At 43.2% G+C, this 18,045-nt stretch overlaps 2 long non-coding RNA genes across 3 annotated transcripts in view; one reads left to right on the top strand and one right to left on the bottom strand.

Annotated features, from left to right (window-relative positions):
* LOC137481163 (uncharacterized) overlaps positions 1 to 12,585 on the top strand; it is a 187,818-nt gene extending 175,233 nt beyond the window's left edge. For both annotated transcript variants that reach the window (XR_011003360.1, XR_011003359.1), the window contains exon 5: positions 12,438 to 12,585. This is a non-coding gene — a long non-coding RNA (uncharacterized lncRNA). The remainder of the gene's footprint in view (positions 1 to 12,437) is intronic.
* On the bottom strand, positions 1,025 to 12,567 carry LOC137481164 (uncharacterized). The gene is made up of 3 exons (XR_011003361.1): positions 12,430 to 12,567; positions 8,143 to 8,278; positions 1,025 to 1,467 (listed from the first exon to the last, which is right to left on the bottom strand). It is a non-coding gene; the product is annotated as an uncharacterized lncRNA (long non-coding RNA).
* Positions 12,586 to 18,045: the final 5,460 nt, after the last annotated feature.

The raw sequence follows: 18,045 nt of genomic DNA, 5'->3' as shown, positions 1-18,045 counted from the left end.
GCAATTTCTTTAAACCCACTATTAATATCCTGTAGCCCCACTATTAAATTGTAGCAAACTTCTCCTTTAAGGATGAAGAAATATTTTTATTTAAATTTAATAATCAATGATCTGCTTAGAAGGCTTCAGTCAGCAGATATGAACTGTTCATCACATGAAATGTACTGGATCTGGGCAGATTTTGCCTTTTTTTTTTTTCTCCCTAGAAAAGAAACTGAATTTTAAAAAATAGCAGCCTAGAGTCCTGTGACTCTGAATTGACACTCAGGGTTTGATCCGATCTTTGCTTACTAGGATTTCTCTGCAGTTGATATGGTGACATAACATTAGGAAATGTCTTAAATCTGGTAAAGCACAAAGCAGTGGCTCTCCTGAAAACACACGCTCATCATTACACTGATTTATACAAACTGAAACTCTGGGTGTTGCTGGCTGGGGATGTTCCAGCAACAGAGATCCAGGACAGATGTCCATTGTCCTGTGATTTGTGTAATCACTTGCCCCAGTCAGTGCAGACATAAAACAAGAACAGATCCAAGTGGAACGGGGCTCTCTGTGTGTGCTTGGGCCCAGGTCAGAGAGGAGCCAGTTGGGACTCACCTGTCAGCCAATGTGAATGTGCCTCCCCAAGTCCAGCAGAGACCTCCTGCTTTGTCACAGGAAATGGCAAGTCCATGAGATCAGCAAGTGTTGGAGATTGCCACTCCTCCAGCACCATTCTGCCACAGGTTCTGCAGGCACAGACATGAAATGGTGAGCCTACACGGAATTCACTGACCTTCCAAAGCAGAGGTCTGGTTATGAGTCACTATTTATTAAGTAATTATTTCCTATTTTTAAGCCTTGACTATTCCAAAGCTGATCCACAGATGCTAGTCCAGCTCCTACTAGGAGCATTCCAAGGTAAATCCCTGCCTGAATAAATGGCACCTTATTTCAGCCCAGACTGTTTTCCAGTGGGGGAAAAGAATTCTTTTTCAGCTGATCCTTCCTTGGTTTAAAAGAATACTTCTTCCTTTAATTATTTTTTCTTTTTTTATTTTTTATTTTTTCTTTTTTTTTTTTCCCAAAAAGAGGTAATTTTCTCAGTATGAAGCTTTTCTGTATTCTTTGTCCTTTGGGAGACAAAATAATCGGAAAGACTTGGCAGAATTAGTAATATTCTTCAACTTATAATTGTCTAAGATCTTAGTGTTCTAGATGGAAAATCAATACATTATGATGTGCCCTAAGCCAAATTAATATAATGTTAACATGGTGGTTTGAAACTGTTTGAAATGCCTGTTTGAAATCCTGTATATCTACATCTAGTGATTCAGAAACTTGTAGCAGAGGGTGGTTGGGTGCTCTATCTCCCTGGATAAATCTGTCTCTTCCTGGCTCTTTACTGTTTTCACTCTGTCAGGCAGGGAAAAACTTCTGCTGTGACTCATTTTCCTTCAGTGGCCCAGAGCTTTTCAAAGAATTCTGAAGGAGACAAGAAAACACCACACATTGATTAACAGACCACATTTATAACACCTTTTAAAATTATATTTAGCAGTTTCTCCTGTAATATAAACTTCTTTCAAAAATAATGCTTGTTACAGGATGGGGCATTGGGCCAGACAGTCCAGGCACTATTTTATTACCATAACAATTCCCTGCATTTGACATACTCTCCATGACAGCATCCATGTTATCCACTGTATAACAATTTTGCACAACAGAATATACATCCTAGACCATAACTTTGAATTGGACTCTAAAGTGCTATAAATAAAACACTTTCATGTCTTTTTAAAATTTAAAATATGAAGTGCAGCATGGCAGGGGACTTTTGAATGTAATTAGCACTAATGCAGGTCTCTTTGAAATCAAGAAATCTGTTTTCCTATAGTTCTGTTTCATCCCTGGTTGAGTTCTTAGACTTTTATAGAATGCAGCAAATGAAGCCCATGTCATGCTTTATATCATTTTCCTACTGCCATCAGGAAGTACAGTTTTTGTACAGGCTTGTGGACCATCTGTTAGATATGAAATGTGCTGAGGGCTAAAAAATCACTGTTTTTCTAGGCTTCTGTGCAGCTTTCCATGTAGATAGCAGGCACTGTTTGGTTTTGTGCAATATGCTATAGTATCTTGCAGTAAGAAGAACAATTAATGTCCTCAGAAATCATGGCCATGCAGCCAAAGTGAAGACTTTTGACATTCCATAATAGGTGTTATGTATAGTGGGTGTCAAGAGTTGCCTAGATATGCTGATAATGAGCCATACTTTTGAGGAGTCATAATCAATCATTCTTCATTTAGAAAGTCAGATCCATCAGCCTGTCATCAAAATGTCATAACCCATTGATCTCACATTGCAATCAAAGACTCTTGACTCTTATTAATGGCATTCAGTTATGCCAGGAACATTAGCAATCATTTTATCTTTTATGATAATTTTATAATTTTAGTGGTATCATTTAAAACACCGAAGTTAGTGACTAAATCCATTCATCCTTTTCTTAATCCCCATTAATAGTTACTACCAACCCCAATAGTCACTACCCACATAGCTATTTTAAAACTTCAAATTATTTTAGATCCAATATGATCTGCGTATGGAAATAAATAAGCAAAAACATCTGTGAGTCAGAAAGCCCTGAGCAGATTGAATTCCCTTCTGGGGGTCATTCTACCTCTGCTCTCATAGTTGGTGATGTCAACACAATCTTTTAAAGAAGTTACTTCCTGTTATCTCAGTGCTGCCCATCTGTTATTCCTGTATCTCCCGATGACATGTCACCAGTGGTAGTGACAATTTCTTATCCACTGCTGTCAGAAAAAGAATAGCTTAGGAGCTTGGAAACAAATTTCAAACTAAAAGTTGCTTTGAAGTTTGATCTGCTATTCAGTGAAGCACAGTGTAGAAGAAATAGTAAACATGTCAAGATAAAGGAAGGAAAAAAGGGAGAGCAGTGGAGCTGGATAGAGATGAGCTGCATTTGCATACATTTCCAATGTGCCTTTCAGGCACAGATACTTAAGAGATGCATAGCCCTGTTGCCATGTGGGATTTTAATCTGTGGTTTAGGAGCAGAGAACATGCATTGTCTAGTTGAAGTAATTGTTGAAGACAGAGACTAATTTTTTTATTAGTGGGACATTTTCTATGATACAGGATTTTACAGCAAAACTCTTCCAATACATGGGAATAGGACTCTTCTCTTAATGCTAAAAGGATTTGTTCCCATTTTCACTTTAAATTTTACAAATCTAAAATTACTTTAAGATTCAGAGGAAAAAATGGTAATAGCAGAACACTATACAGCATGTGATTATTTTCAAACATATTACTTTTAATAAAATCAAAAAACCCCATGGAAAGATTCGTGTTTGATAAACAGTTATTTCCTAGTAGGAAAGTATCCAAATGGGAATTTTTACCTGGTCTAATAATTGCAAATTAACTGGGATCAGGTTTGCACAGTCCTAGGAGCCCACTCTTGGCAGCCAGCTCCCTGCAAGACTCTCCCTCACAGCAACAAGTTTGTGGAATCAAGCCCTTTGTTTGGATCAGTGCTCATCCCTTCAGGCAGAGCTAATTGGCTAATTCAATCACACTGGCTATTTAATTAATAAGGAAGCCCAAAATTCCACATGAGATGAAAGGATGAAGAGCCCAGGAATGACCCTTGATAATAATAAAAGATAATTACGACCAAGAATTGCATTATTCAGACTTTGTTATTGACATGATAAGCACTGCCATATGCCATGCAAGCTGTGATATGCACCCCACTGCTCAGAGGTGCAGCAAAGCTCTGAGGTGCTACTGATCGCTACATTCCATGAAAATGTGCCTTCAGGTGAAGAACTGAACTGTGAAACCAGAAAAAATCAGAACTTCCCAGCAGTAATGAGGGGAAAGCAGCCTGGCCACTTGGTTACCTGTGTTCAGGTAGAGCAGTAGCATTTTAAGGTTCATTTTTCTGTTTAGAAAAAACAGGGATCTGAAATACCAGATGCATCTTGAGGGCATTAGGGTGCTGCATGGGGAAAAAAAACCCCATCTGTTGTATTATTTGTATTATTATGTTTATTATGAAAACTAGGTTCCCTATAGAAAAATGGCAGGTGTTTTTGCAGGATTTACTGGGAAAGGGATGGGGAACTACACTTAGGAGCAGATTCCCAAAATATACCACAGAAGTTTCTGCCAAAATGAAAAATTTCCACAGAAATTAGGTCCTATTTTCTTTACACAATGCAAAGAAGTGTCTGCTGATCCCAGCAAAGCAAAATGCACAGGGTGCCCAAGAGACACTGGGCAGAAAGGAAAATAACAAGTCTACATCACCTGCAGCAGCACTTACCTCCCAAATCATTATTTTGTGTGCTAGTTCCTAAAGACAACCAAGTTCTTGGGAAACAGAATTTTAAAAATGGAGGTAAGACATGGGCTTGTTTTCTGGCTCCACTTTTCAATCCTTGTGGACCTGGGGCACACAGAATGTTGCAGTGGGTCCAGTTCTGTCTCCTGTGATTTATCTCTTCACTCTGTGCATTCCTATGTAGAGACCACGTCCTCATCTGGGTATAGCCTAAAAGGTCCCCAGTTTGATTAGGGTTTCTCAGTTAAAATTAAAAGTTTTATAAAATCTTCCCCTATCCTTAGAGTTCCAGAGTTTTATTGCTCATTAAAAGTCTGTATCTGAAAAGCAAAACGTATTTGATTTGTAATGAATGTAAGCCTTCAGTAAGATCACAGCTGTAATGTTACAGAATCAGTCAAGTAAAGAACAGCCACTGGAAGAAAACCTGCCTTTTTTTTTTTCTCTTTAACCTCAATAGAGCAGTTCTTTTGTTAATTACAGTTACTGCACACTGTGATATTGAAGTGCTCTGTTCTCAAACATATTCTTATTTATTTTAGTCCTTTTTTTCCCAGGTAATGAAATGTCAGAACCCTACTTTTTCTGGTTTTGTAGTATGTTGATCAAAGTGACCTTTGCTTTGCGGCAGACACAAATCAATATAGCGCTCTGCGGTATTTGACAGATAAAGGTGCAACATATAATAAATGGCAATCACTGACGAGGAGAGCAAGAAAATACCTGCCAACTTCAGTTCATACCAGCAATTTTCAGACAATGCCACATGTTATGTTCAAAGTCAAATTCATTCGTCCATCTAATAACAGAGGTGGGGGATATTAAAGGACTCAGTTTTGTTAAAGAAATGTTTCAACTCACAGTAATAATTCAGAGTCCAGTCCAGGTCTACAGTGATTGGTTGCAAGTAAAGTTATTACATTTTGAAGACAGGTTAGAAGAGCAATTTTCCTTGCCATAAAGGAAAAGACACACACACACAGAGGTTTTGCCCAAGAAATGAAATAGTAATTATATACACCCATAAAAACACAGTCTCTTATTCTCTCTCACACAAACACAGAAATACACACACACACACACACATTGTCTTAATATCCTAAAACAGCTCTCCAGTGCAGTGTTTCACAGATGAGTGTTTGATTTTCTTGTATTCTTTGTAACCTGCTGATAGTTTTTACACAAATTGAACCAATTTCTATTTAAATGCTTAATTACAAGTAGTGTCAGCAAGGTATCTGCCAGAGATTTGAAGTCAGGAAAGCATCTGTATTTTCTTCTGCTCACAGGAAACTATTTTTATATTGTAACTGAAAGGCCCTTTTATTTATCCGTTGTTCATAATATATGTAACTTTACAACTTGCATTTAATGTTTATTTTCACAAGTGCTTTGCATGAAGCAGTTGATACACTTTAGGCAGAAAAAGGCCAATTCACAACATACTTGTGGCTGTTCAGAGCCATTTGATGTGGTTCAGTGAAGACACAGCTAATTTATGAAGCCCAAGTGTCGATCATGTCCATGCAAGTGCAGTGTGTGTCTGTGAGTGCATCACACCTTACCTGTGCAAAACCTGAGATGCTGTGTTAACTTTTGATTAATATTGTCAGAATGTGACCATTTTTTAGTACTAATGGTCCAATTCAGTGTTGAAGCTTACAGCTGAGCCTGAGCTGTAAAGCCAGCTGATGTTCCAAAAGCAGAGCAGCCTGCAGGAGGGGGATTGCAGACACAGGGTCAGTTTAGGGGGTGACCAGCACACAGCATCTTGTACCAACATACAACATGGAAAGGCCAGTTCCAGGGAATAAGTAAAGCAGCCCAAAACATTGTAGGAATCTTTTTTGATCTGATCCATATTATGTTTAATTTAGTGAACCTTTAATCACTTATCCTGGTCTTTTTCAATGGAAATATTATATTAATTTCTTATATTCTTCTGTGATAAAAATGAGAATATCTTTCCTTCTGGTTACTACTCTGCCATTTTTTTTTCTATTTTCTCACCCTTTCTTTATGAAAATTGAGTTTATCTTTGCTCTTTTTTTTTTTTTTTTGACAAGATATTGAACAGGAAGCAGATGTTTTTTGTCATTTGTCTGCAATAATGCCAGACCTTTTCCTAAGCTGCTGAATGCATGATTAACTTTAAACTGATCCTGCTTCTGTGTATCATTTTTCCTATATCCTGTTGTGTTAAACTGTACCCATCATTACCTTCATCTTGTACCCCAGTTCATATTAACCCATTCTGAATTTCTCACACTCTCAAACTTGTGCAAAACAGATATCTCTATTTATCATTATACATTTTGCCATACTATATATTTATTGAAATCAGTCACATTGTGCTGGTCTATGAGGAACTATTAATAGCTGACCTCTTCAGCCTGGAAAATGTACTTATATAGTGCAGCAAAACTTCTTCCTCATAGAACCACCTTGTTATTTCAAATGATGATTCCATACTAAGTTATCACAGTCTGGCATGTTGTCAGGTAATTTACAGCTAGGAAAAGACCACAATCATTCCCCCCAAAGTTGCATGCAGTTGTTTTGCTGCTGTAAAGTGTGGGTTTAGTAAGGAGAGAGTCTCTAAACATCATAGCTTTGCTGAGGGGGTTGTTACCCCAACTGGCAAATGCTCAACTGTGAGCAACAGATTTATTACCTGACATAATTAATGGCCTAGATAGTGACATTTCCCATATTATAGACAATCATGAATTATGAGCCCAGCTGCTAGCCTTCTCATTCACTGAAATCGGTTGATAAATATGTTTATTCGAGGTCAGCTTGGCCTCATCCATTAGAAATATTGTTTTTCTAAACATTACATTGATTTAATTTAACTCTAATCAATTTTAAATGGTTCTGACAATTAACAAAAGCTTCAAATATGACCTTAAAGTAATAGGATTCATTAGCTATGTTTAGGATTAAACTTATCCTAATAGGGCTATTTTTCTTCTGAGGGCATGTAGTAGGCCGACTGGTGGTCAGTCAAAATGAAATCAATTATTATAAATTATACAGTTTGGGTTGATTATGTCATGCCGGCTAATTTGTATAAATAAGGACCTCAAACAATAGAAGCCATTTATTAATAACTATCTGTGTCCCAACCTGTATTACACTTTATACTACAGCTGCAGGATCATCTGTTACCCATGAAGTATTATATTTTCTACTGCTAGGCATATATGCTAATTAAACCCATAATTAATTGTAACAGTTATAGTTAAAGTCAAAATGCTGACAGCCTTTTTGGCCTATTATTCATGGTAATCAACTGATTCAAAAGGCAACGTAATCAACGATTCCTGCACTAGCCAGGGGATCATAACACAATGGCAGCACCAGTGACAGCTGGCACCCACGGGTCTTCAGCTACAATAGGAAATATAAACCTCTAGAGCTGAAATGCCTCAGTATGAACAGTGTACATTGTTTTTCTGAGGGAAAATAGGAGTGTCAGTCATATTCAAGAATTGCCTCTCCAGTGCAGTGGTTAACAGAAGGGCACCAGAGCCCACCCAGCCTTCCTGGGGCACCAGCAGCACTTGGGGCTGGTGCCATCCCTCAGGGTCCTCTGGTTGTACCCCTCACCAAACCCTTCCCCTGCAGCAGGGACAGCCTAGATTAGGGATAAGAATTCTGGAGAGTGTTTTGGAATATCAAGAAGAGATTTTTCTGGCCCTGTTCTCATTGAACTCATGCCTGCTCAACAGTGGGCAGTGCCCAAAAGGTGTGTGCTGTCGCTGGGTGTGTTACCTACAGATAGAGAGAAGGTTCTCTCAGCCTGAGCAGGGACCATCTCCTTTCCCACTTACATCTGTCTGTGTAGCAGCCTTTGAACCTGTGGGAAATGCCTTTTCCTTTGTTCCCAGGCACAGTGGTGGATTCCAGCAGCCCTGAGAGGATAGGCTGGAGAGAGAAGGACAAGGGGACAGTCTGAATATTGTCAGCAGCGATCCACAAACACTCTTGTAAGATTTGCTTTGGAGCAAGTGTTCTGTGTGGGCACAACTTGGGGTGCCCCCAGAGTGACCAGAGCTCTTCAGGAGGCCACCAAGGGTGGAAGAGGGAGTAAAGGCCAAATTAGTGGCCACTTTCAGCAGTGACACTTTGCAGCCCAGATGAGGTGCAGTGCCAGCTGGGCCACCTGTTGCACCCACGAGGTACCTGTCTCTTGTGTAGGTCTTGCCTCTCTTTCCTCCTCAACTTAAAGCCAGTCTGGTTATCTATCCCTGCATGGGGCCTCAGATCACAATCTCTTCCCGAAATGTTCCTTCCATGGTCAGGCCTGCTCGTGGCCCACAGCACTGCCAGGCCAGCAAGTTTATACATACACATCTTGAGATGTGCTGCTGCTTAAACAAGGTTAGCCAGAGCCTCATTACTAAGATTTACACTGTCACTTACAGAGATGCCCATCCAATCCTATAACACATAAATTTATGGGCATCACAGCAAATGTTTTATTGTTAGAGCTCATATACAATGTGTGCCCTTAGTGACACATTTTAAAATAAAATATATTGTACTACTGATTTCTAATGCTTAAAATAAAATAAAATAATAATCAACTTTTAGCTACAGTTTCCCCCTGGTTATTGAGCTGAACTTAATGACTGGCTGAAAAGTATTTGTCAACGCAACAGCTGGAGAGCAACACTTTCTTGTGGCTTTATGTCACAGCATATGCCAGCCACTCAGAACATGTGATAATTCAACTGGAGCTGGTACTACAATAGCAGATGGGTTGAAGCATTGTTATTCTCACTCTAACTCCCAGCCCTTGAGGGATCACTAAATAAAATCAAAGCAGATGGACCATTACAAGCTCATTTGTGTTCACTACAAGCACCTCAACCTCCAGTTGTGATATACTGCACCTTTGTATAAAATGACATGTATGGTAACATGGCCTAATGAAAATAGCATCAGACTTGGCAAGTGAGGAATGAGACTGGGAAATATGCACAGATCTATTTATCACTGAGTTCTTTCCATGCAGAAAGGGTTCATTCCCGCCCTTCTCTCCCTGCCCCCCCACCCCCATGTTTATCATGGTATTTTTCTCCATGTTTATAATTTAATTTTCTCACACTTGTCACAAGAACTAAGACGTGGCTGTTGGTTCTGGCTGTAGGAGCCAAGCAGGGCTCCTAGCCTGTGCAAAGACAGGATGAGTGCTACTAACCAGGACTGTAAAACTCATTCCTATACATCCTTGATGAATGTGTAATCCAGGTAGCCCACAGGGGTCAAGGATTTAGCACCTACTTGCACCAATCCCTGCAGGGACCAGGACACCGTGTCCATTTCTCAGCCTGCTCTTGCCATGAGGTGTTCCATGACTGCATTTTTGAGCTTATGGGGACTTGGTGCACAGAATCAACTGCTCCACTAAATTGCAGTACTTTTGTCTGTGAGGTCCCAGTCAGCATCTCTGAGCAAACTCCCATGGCATGGAAGGCACCTGCTTCCCAAGGATGAAAGATACTAAAACTGTCCATTTCCAGAGGACGATCTTTGGGGTCAGAGTCAGAGTTTGAACTGAAAAATTCTTCTTGCCATCCTCAGCAGCCCAACATAAAATCAAAGGCACATCCAGTGCCTGCTTAAGGAAATATCTTCTGAGCACCTTGTACAGCAATGCACCAACAATGTCACCTAAAGGCTTTGTCCTACAGTTCCCACCCTCACCATCCTGCTCCAGGGAGCTCCAGCAAGATGAAATATGAAAGGAAATGTCTTGCTTCCCTTTATGGCAACTATGCTTCTCAACCACACAGATACAAACACACGCATGCAACATATGTGTGTGCAGTTAGTGACAATTCCCAAACTGAACTCCTCTCAAACGTGAGCTTTTTGTATCTGTATGTATATTTTTTTTTCTGCCCAGTTTTAAACAGCTTCTGTGCCCTACTGCACAGCTGCCCTACAGCTGCATTCAGTGCTAAACAGAATATACTGTGAACTTATTCAAGGCTTTGAGGGTTCTGTTTTTTCCTGTACAAACAGGAAAAGTGGGAGTAGACAGTGTTCAGGGAGAGTTAAATGCATTTTGTCTGCATGAAAGACCCATATAAGACTATGAAACTTTAGCAAAATCTCTGTAGGTCACCTGACTGCCATAGGTCCCCTCATCCAGCTGCTGCTGGGCTTTAAAGGGCCAGAGAGATGCAGCAGTGGAAACCAAAGAAATCAGTTCACTTGGGTTAATAAATACAGTTGAACTTCAGTGACTGCAGTGTGCAGTTGAAAGACTTGTCCAACTTTTTCTGTAAAACAGCTTCTTCCTGAATGTCTGAATTGTATAAAATGACAAATGGATCAGATAATATTTCTCACCTGACCCAGAAAGTTCAGGGCAACTGGGCAGTGTCGAGGACAGTGGTTCCAGGGAGCATACTGTGTGCAGCTCGTGCCACATCCTGCTTTGTTTGTTCTTCCTGAGCACTTTCTGCTCAGTGCAGTGACTCATCCTGAGCTGAATTGGTGAAACTGTGTCAGAGGTATGTGCAGGTCAGGTCAGGCATCAGCACTGCCCCTTATCTGCTGGCCAGCTTTCCTATCAGCCAAACTAATTTGCTAAGATAATTCTGCTTCCTGCCATCTATTACAATAAATCAGCCACTGTAGCTTCATTGAATTCTCTGCCAACTGCTGCCCTTGAAATTCTCAACCTGTATGGGGGGCTGGGAGGGAAACCTGTACTCTTCTAAATATAAGCAAGCTTTAGATGCACAACTTGGTATCCTGGGCAATGCTGTATCTCCTCAGCCCCACATTAATGATGTGCCAGAGCCAGCTCAGACTGGGGCAAACCCCAGTGCATCAATCATTCCTTTGAAAACAAGTTTTTGGAATGATGTGATCCCGGGTGGTAAAGCACATGTGGCTAAACACAAACAAGTGACACAGAGATAGAGAACGTGAGCACATGCTCAGGAAAGAGCCAGAGTAAAATGACGAGGGATTCACTGTGGTGGCTGTTGAAGAAAGAAATAAAGGTGTTCCAATGAAACAGTAATTATCTGACAATTAATTTTGAAGAGGAAAAGGATATTGAGGATGGGTGTGAATTGAAGAAACATGAAGCATCCCCAAGCATGCATACTACAGGAACAAGACTTCAGGGGGGAAACTGTATTCTGCTTTTCCTTATAGCAATACCAAATACTGAGAGTAGCAGTGATATTACAATTCACAGCCATATTTAAAATTAGAAGATGCACTAGTTTATACCCTACTTATATAATGTTGTTTCTATTAGATATTTAATAATGCCAATTTGTTGGGTTTTTTTTTTAAAGGGACCTCTATCCCTCATTAAATGTCAGCATTTTCTCTTGAACTATCCAGAAGACCACCACTGGTTTTGTAGCAGCTCTGCTAAGATAAAACTCAGCCTGTACCAGTTAGGTTGCTGAAGGGAGCCAACTCCTTCCTCAGCAACATGACTGGGTTCATTCAATCAATCACTTGGCAGAAGGATGTTTAAGCATAATTGCATATCCCCTCCCTGTCTTTAAATATTCAGAGAAAAGTCACAGAACAACTGATAATGTAACAATAATAATGGGGCAGAAGAACAGTATTATAGTGTGAACCCTTCTATCCCTTGGTTTCATTTACATGTTTAACAGCTGCTTGTTTCTCCATTATAGAAAGATCATTACCTGACTTGTAAGAAGAGAGGGGGAGTCTGTTCACCTTTGGGCAACTAGCTCTGCATTTATTAATAGTTGTTGCCCATCTCATTATACATTTAATTGCTGCATTATAATTTATTTATTCATTGATTTATTGTAATAGATGAGTAGAAACAAAATTACCTTTGCAAATTACTTTGATAGGTGGAAAGTTTGCATGGTTAAAAATACCCTAACATGCAATGTGGAATGTGAGATGTTACCCAGTGAATAAACATCTTCACACATAAGCACTAGCAGAGTCAAACTGGGCTCATTACAAAGTGAAGGTAAATGCAGCCAACTTGCATACTGTTTAAAAATACATATAACTGTAACTTCTATAAAATTATCCTTACCTTCCCAGATGTCTCTGCTTCATGGAACAGGTAATCAGCTGAAAAATGAAGGACAAAGAGGATGGAAAGCAAAGACTCATCAAAAATTAGAAAGCTAAAGGTGTAGGAAGTTTGCAGAGCACATGGTGAAGCCAGGCCTGCCGTGCTGGCTGTGTGGGTGGGCAGCTCCTGCTGGGGCAGCTCAGCCCACAGCTCCAACACAGCACCAGCAATTGAAAAGCGGCCATGGGAGTCAGGCACAGCCAGAGGCAGAAAATATACACACGGGATTATTTCCATTTTCAGTTATTAATACATATAGGGAACAGTTAGACCCAGAAAAACTCCACATTTTTTGTCAGTTAATTAAAATTAAGGATTTAATAAAAGTGATTAGAAAATAACAATAGTCTCTACTGAATTTCTGCATACACAGATCGACCAGCTGCAAACCTTGTCAGTTAGGGCCACAAAACGCAGGTTGATTTTTGGTGGGGGTGGTGGGTTTTTTCTGCCCTTAAAACCTGGAGGCTGCAGCAGCTCCCAGGGGCGGTGGGACCGTGCGGGGCCCGGCTCCTGAGCTGGCTGGGAGAAGGAGGAGAAGCCTGGGGAGAGGCTGGAGGGCAGCAGGGGCTGGATGGAAGAGGCTGGGCTGCAGCCACACCGCCAGGCTCGGCTCCCGCGGCTGGACCGCTGCCCGTGGAGCGCCCGGCTCTCCTCCGTGACACGTCATTTCGCATGAAGTTTCGCTGTGAAAAATTATTACTACGTTCGTGCTGTTGATATAATTTTTCAGCAGCTTTCATCAGAGCGCTGCAATTACCCTGCCTTGCGATTTCCTTGGCATTTTGCATCTGCCAGCAGTATCTGCTTTCCTGCCTCTGACACGGGCACCAGCCGGATGCAGTTTTCCCTGCTGGGCCCACAAGCGGTGCAGTGAGGCTGCCCAGCGCCCTGGCCTGGGGCTGTGGAGCACACTGCCCGCCAGCCGCGGACAGCTCCGGCTCAGGACAAAGCCGTGGGGACAGAGGGGGACACAGCGGGGACAGAGAGGAACACAGCCGGGACACAGCGGGGACACGGGGACACAGCCGGACGCCGCGGGGACACAGCCGGACACAGGGGGGACACGGGGACACAGCCGGACACAGTGGGGACACAGCCGGACGCCGCGGGGACACGGGGACACAGCCGGACACAGTGGGGACACAGCCGGACACAGCGGGGACACGGGGACACAGCCGGACACAGTGGGGACACAGCCGGACAGGGGGGACACAGCCGGACGCCGCAGGGACACGGGTGGACACAGCCGGACACAACGGGGACACAGCCGGACGCAGCGGGGACACGGGGACACAGCCGGACAGTGGGGACACAGCCGGACGCCGCGGGGACACAGCCGGACAGCGGGGACACAGCCGGACACAGGGGGGACACGGGGACACAGCCGGACACAGCGGGGACACAGCCGGACACAGCGGGGACACAGCCGGACGCCGCGGGGACACGGCCGGACACAGCGGGGACACAGCCGGACACAGGGGGGACACGGGGACACAGCCGGACACAGCGGGGACACAGGGGGGACACAGGGGGGACACAGCCGGACACAGGGGGGACACAGCCGGACACAGGGGGGGACACGGGGACACAGCCGGACAGCGGGGACACAGCCGGACACAGGGGGGACACGGGGACACAGCCGGACACAGTGGGGACACAGTCGGACGCCGCGGGGACACGGGGACACAGCCGGACAGTGGGGACACAGCCGGACGCCGCGGGGACACAGCCGGACAGCGGGGACACAGCCGGACACAGGGGGGACACGGGGACACAGCCGGACACAGTGGGGACACAGCCGGACAGCGGGGACACAGCCGGACGCCGCGGGGACACAGCCGGACAGTGGGGACACAGCCGGACAGGGGGGACACAGCCGGACACAGGGGGGACACGGGGACACAACGGGGACACAGCCGGACGCCGCGGGGACACGGCCGGACACAGTGGGGACACAGCCGGACGCCGCGGGGACACGGGGACACAGCCGGACAGCGGGGACACAGCCGGACACAGGGGGGACACGGGGACACAGCCGGACAGCGGGGACACAGCCGGACGCCGCGGGGACACGGGGACACAGCCGGACACAGTGGGGACACAGCCGGACGCCGCGGGGACACGGGGACACAGCCGGACAGGGGGGACACAGCCGGACAGGGGGGACACAGCCGGACGCCGCGGGGACACGGGGACACAGCCGGACACAGTGGGGACACAGCCGGACACAGTGGGGACACAGCCGGACGCCGCGGGGACACGGCCGGACACAGGGGGGACACGGGGACACAGCCGGACACAGTGGGGACACAGCCGGACACAGTGGGGACACAGCCGGACGCCGCGGGGACACGGCCGGACACAGCCGGACACAGTGGGGACACAGCCGGACGCCGCGGGGACACGGCCGCGCCGCTGCCGGCTCGGCGCCGGGCCGGGCGCAGGCGGGGCGGGCACTGCCCCCGTGTGGCCGCAGAGCGGGAGCGGCCGAGCGCCGGCCCCGCCCAGGGAAGGAGTCCCGCAGGGCATCATCCTCTGCTCAGCTTAAACGACACACCCACCCTTTACAGCAGCTCGTTCCTAAAAATAGCTTTTGCACCTATTTTTTTTTTTTTTTTTGCAAGTGTTTAAGGATTTTCAGTAAGATAAAGATTTTTAAATTACTTAAATTGACATAATTTATTTTGCATGCTCAGGTAGGATTTTATTCACTATACTTATCAGTATTTATTTATTTATTTATTATTACTAAAATACTCAGGAAAAATAAATAGAAAGGTAAATCTACTCCTACTGGATAAGAGCTAGTGTTTTTTCTAGACAGAAAATGCATAGAAAGTGGCAGCTGTGGATTCAACAGTGAAGCTACAGCATTATTCCAGGAGGAGATGCTCACTAGGGTTAGTAAGGTGGTGTACTAAGAACTTAAAAATAAAATCCCCCCAGGGAAACTCCAGGCAGCTATAGCTGCTTTTCAGTGGTTTTCTCTTACAGCACTAAGTGTTAATTGGTAAGACACAAGTAGTGTTCTTAGACTTGATTTTATACAGTACAACAATTCCTAAGTTTCCTAGAAATGTTGAAGGACTAAAAGAAATGTATAAACATAAAAATGCCTTTAAGTACATAAAACACCCTGGCTAGTTCATCCTGTCTTCATGCTTTTTCATGACACTCCCACATTTCCAAGCCCCAAAGAAATGACTAGAGCCATAAGAATAATATTTTTAATTAATAATAATACAGAAAAAGCACATAGTACATTCCTTTCCAGCAGCAGCTTATTCAGCCCTACCATTGGAAAAAAAAATAAATTAAGGCTAGTTGAGAGCAACCTGATCCAATGGTTTGTTTCCCTTATGCCTTCTTGGAGACAGCCTTGTAAGCTTAAGAGACTATTTGTGCACAAAACATGGGATGTTTATTTAGCAAAACATCAAGAACAGATAAAAACATGCTTTGTTACAGTGGTAAAAATACACAGAGCTTTCAAGCTGCTTTTTACACCAGCTCAGTTGGGAAACCACACCAGTCTGGTATGCAGCACGGCGGTGCCTTGGTATTGTATGGAACTGGCAATTGTCAGGGATCATGGTGACCACGCTCAGCTACTCAGTGGAGTATAAAGTGCACGAGAAAAATAAGTGCATTGAAATGAACCATTTATGATCAAAAGCAATTCTTGTTACACACAGTACTTGCTTAAAATGGGAATCTCACAGGCTGTTCAGTACAACACAGTACTACAATTTTCAAGAGCACAGAATCAGTATCACGTATTAGAAAGACCTTTACTGAACATAGATATTTTTATATTTTTTTCCTCCAATTATCTCCCCCGCCCAACAACAAGCCTTCTGATGTAACTTACAGTGGGTTTGGTTGGGGCTTTCTTGAAGGATTTTGTTTGCTTGAGTAAATCTGTAAGGCATCACCTTTAGCCAATACCTCCTCTTTACCCTCTACGTTCAAAATAAGGAAGGATTTAGTGGCACAGTGATTTGTTCCATTTTGAACCCCTAGTTCTAAAAATGTTTAGCAGAGCAGGCAAGTTGCATGGGATGAAGGTTTTTTCCCCCAGTTACAAAAGTTTGTCCTATGAAACTTTACATTTTTACAGGCTGTCAGGAACCATGTTGTCGCTGTATTTTCCTACTCACAGGTTAAGGCCATTGTTAGCAGTACTTATGAGCCAAACCATGAAGAATGATCTAAGTGCTATTAATATGGGGGAACATTTGCCATATTAAAGAAAACAAAAAAAAAAAAAAAAGAGAGAGAGAAAATAATTGATTGGGAGATTTCCAAATGCATTAAATAACATTAATGTTGGGTGCTTAGTCACTGGACTCTTTGGGCATTACAGTTAACAGCAGTAGATGCAAGCTTCAAAATAGCTTATTCAAATCCCCTACAAATATATGCTGAAGGCTAAAAAACACCCAGAAAACCCCACCTTTTTTACCCTTGCATATAAGTTATTTTACAGGCTTCCTTTCACAGTGAAATCACTTTGCTGTTTGTATACTCGTTTCTGAGAAAGGAAATAAAATTGGGGTTATTTCTGTAACATTTCATTTACATTGCCAGATCACCTCCAATGCAGTGCAGTACAGAACACAGCAATACATTTTCCATTAAAAGAAGACTCCTTGGTTGCCAAAACTATTTTTTTGCATGCTGTAGAAGATATCTCTGCCCTCTAAAGTGGGCAACAAACTAACCATGTAATCATACAGTGCTTGCAAAACTATTTACCATTTTGCAATAATCTATAGTACAAAAGGCAGGCTGCAAAGCACTGCCTGCCTTTCCAAACACAGTATTTGTCACCAGGAAGCGTGCACAGTAAAGAATATTCCCTATGTGTCCCACAGGAAGAGTCCACACATCTTTTCCACTGAAAGGCCAGAAGTTTGGAGGCAAGAAGCCAAGCTCATTTACACCCATGTGTATTAATTCACTTCTGCTAATCAAGTATATATCCTGAAAAGCTGAATACTTTCCAGCTGTATAAAAGAGTGGATATTTTGCTACAAGATTATTCACCTAGGAAACTTCAATAGGGTTGCCAATTCCAATTCTCTCCTGTGGCCATTGTAGGTCCAAGGCTTTTCTCCAAGCTCAGGCAGGAAGGGGTAACTATATGTAATGAGGCTGGGAGGGGGTGGAAAGATGACACCAGTGACAGACATATGAAATTAATGCACCAGGAAAGTCAAAAATAAATCTAGGGCTAGGGAAGAGAAAGAATCCAGACATTAAGACTGGTTTCCGGGGTGCAGGTTTGTGTTTTGGCCTGTGTTTGCTCATTGTTCAAAGGAGCCACTGCTTGGCCTCCTTCCAGGTTGGGACACAACGGGCTTGGTTATAGAATCCATCACCTAAAATCTCACCAAATTTTTTTCAGGAGAGAAAGAGGACAAGAGCTCTGTACTTAAACAAAAGAGAGTTTTTCTAAGGAGCACAGCCTGGTTAAATAAGGCAAGGGAATGTGAAAGCCAGGAGACTCTTCCAGGCCAAAGCAAGGGTGACACTTCTAATAACCTTGTTGCTCTTGAGAGTGAAAGG

Source organism: Anomalospiza imberbis, chromosome 12, assembly GCF_031753505.1.
Source record: "Anomalospiza imberbis isolate Cuckoo-Finch-1a 21T00152 chromosome 12, ASM3175350v1, whole genome shotgun sequence".
In the NCBI taxonomy this organism is placed as follows: Eukaryota; Metazoa; Chordata; class Aves; order Passeriformes; family Viduidae; genus Anomalospiza; species Anomalospiza imberbis.
The sequence above is the reverse complement of the archived record's forward strand: the minus strand, read 5'-3'. Positions and strand labels throughout refer to the sequence as shown.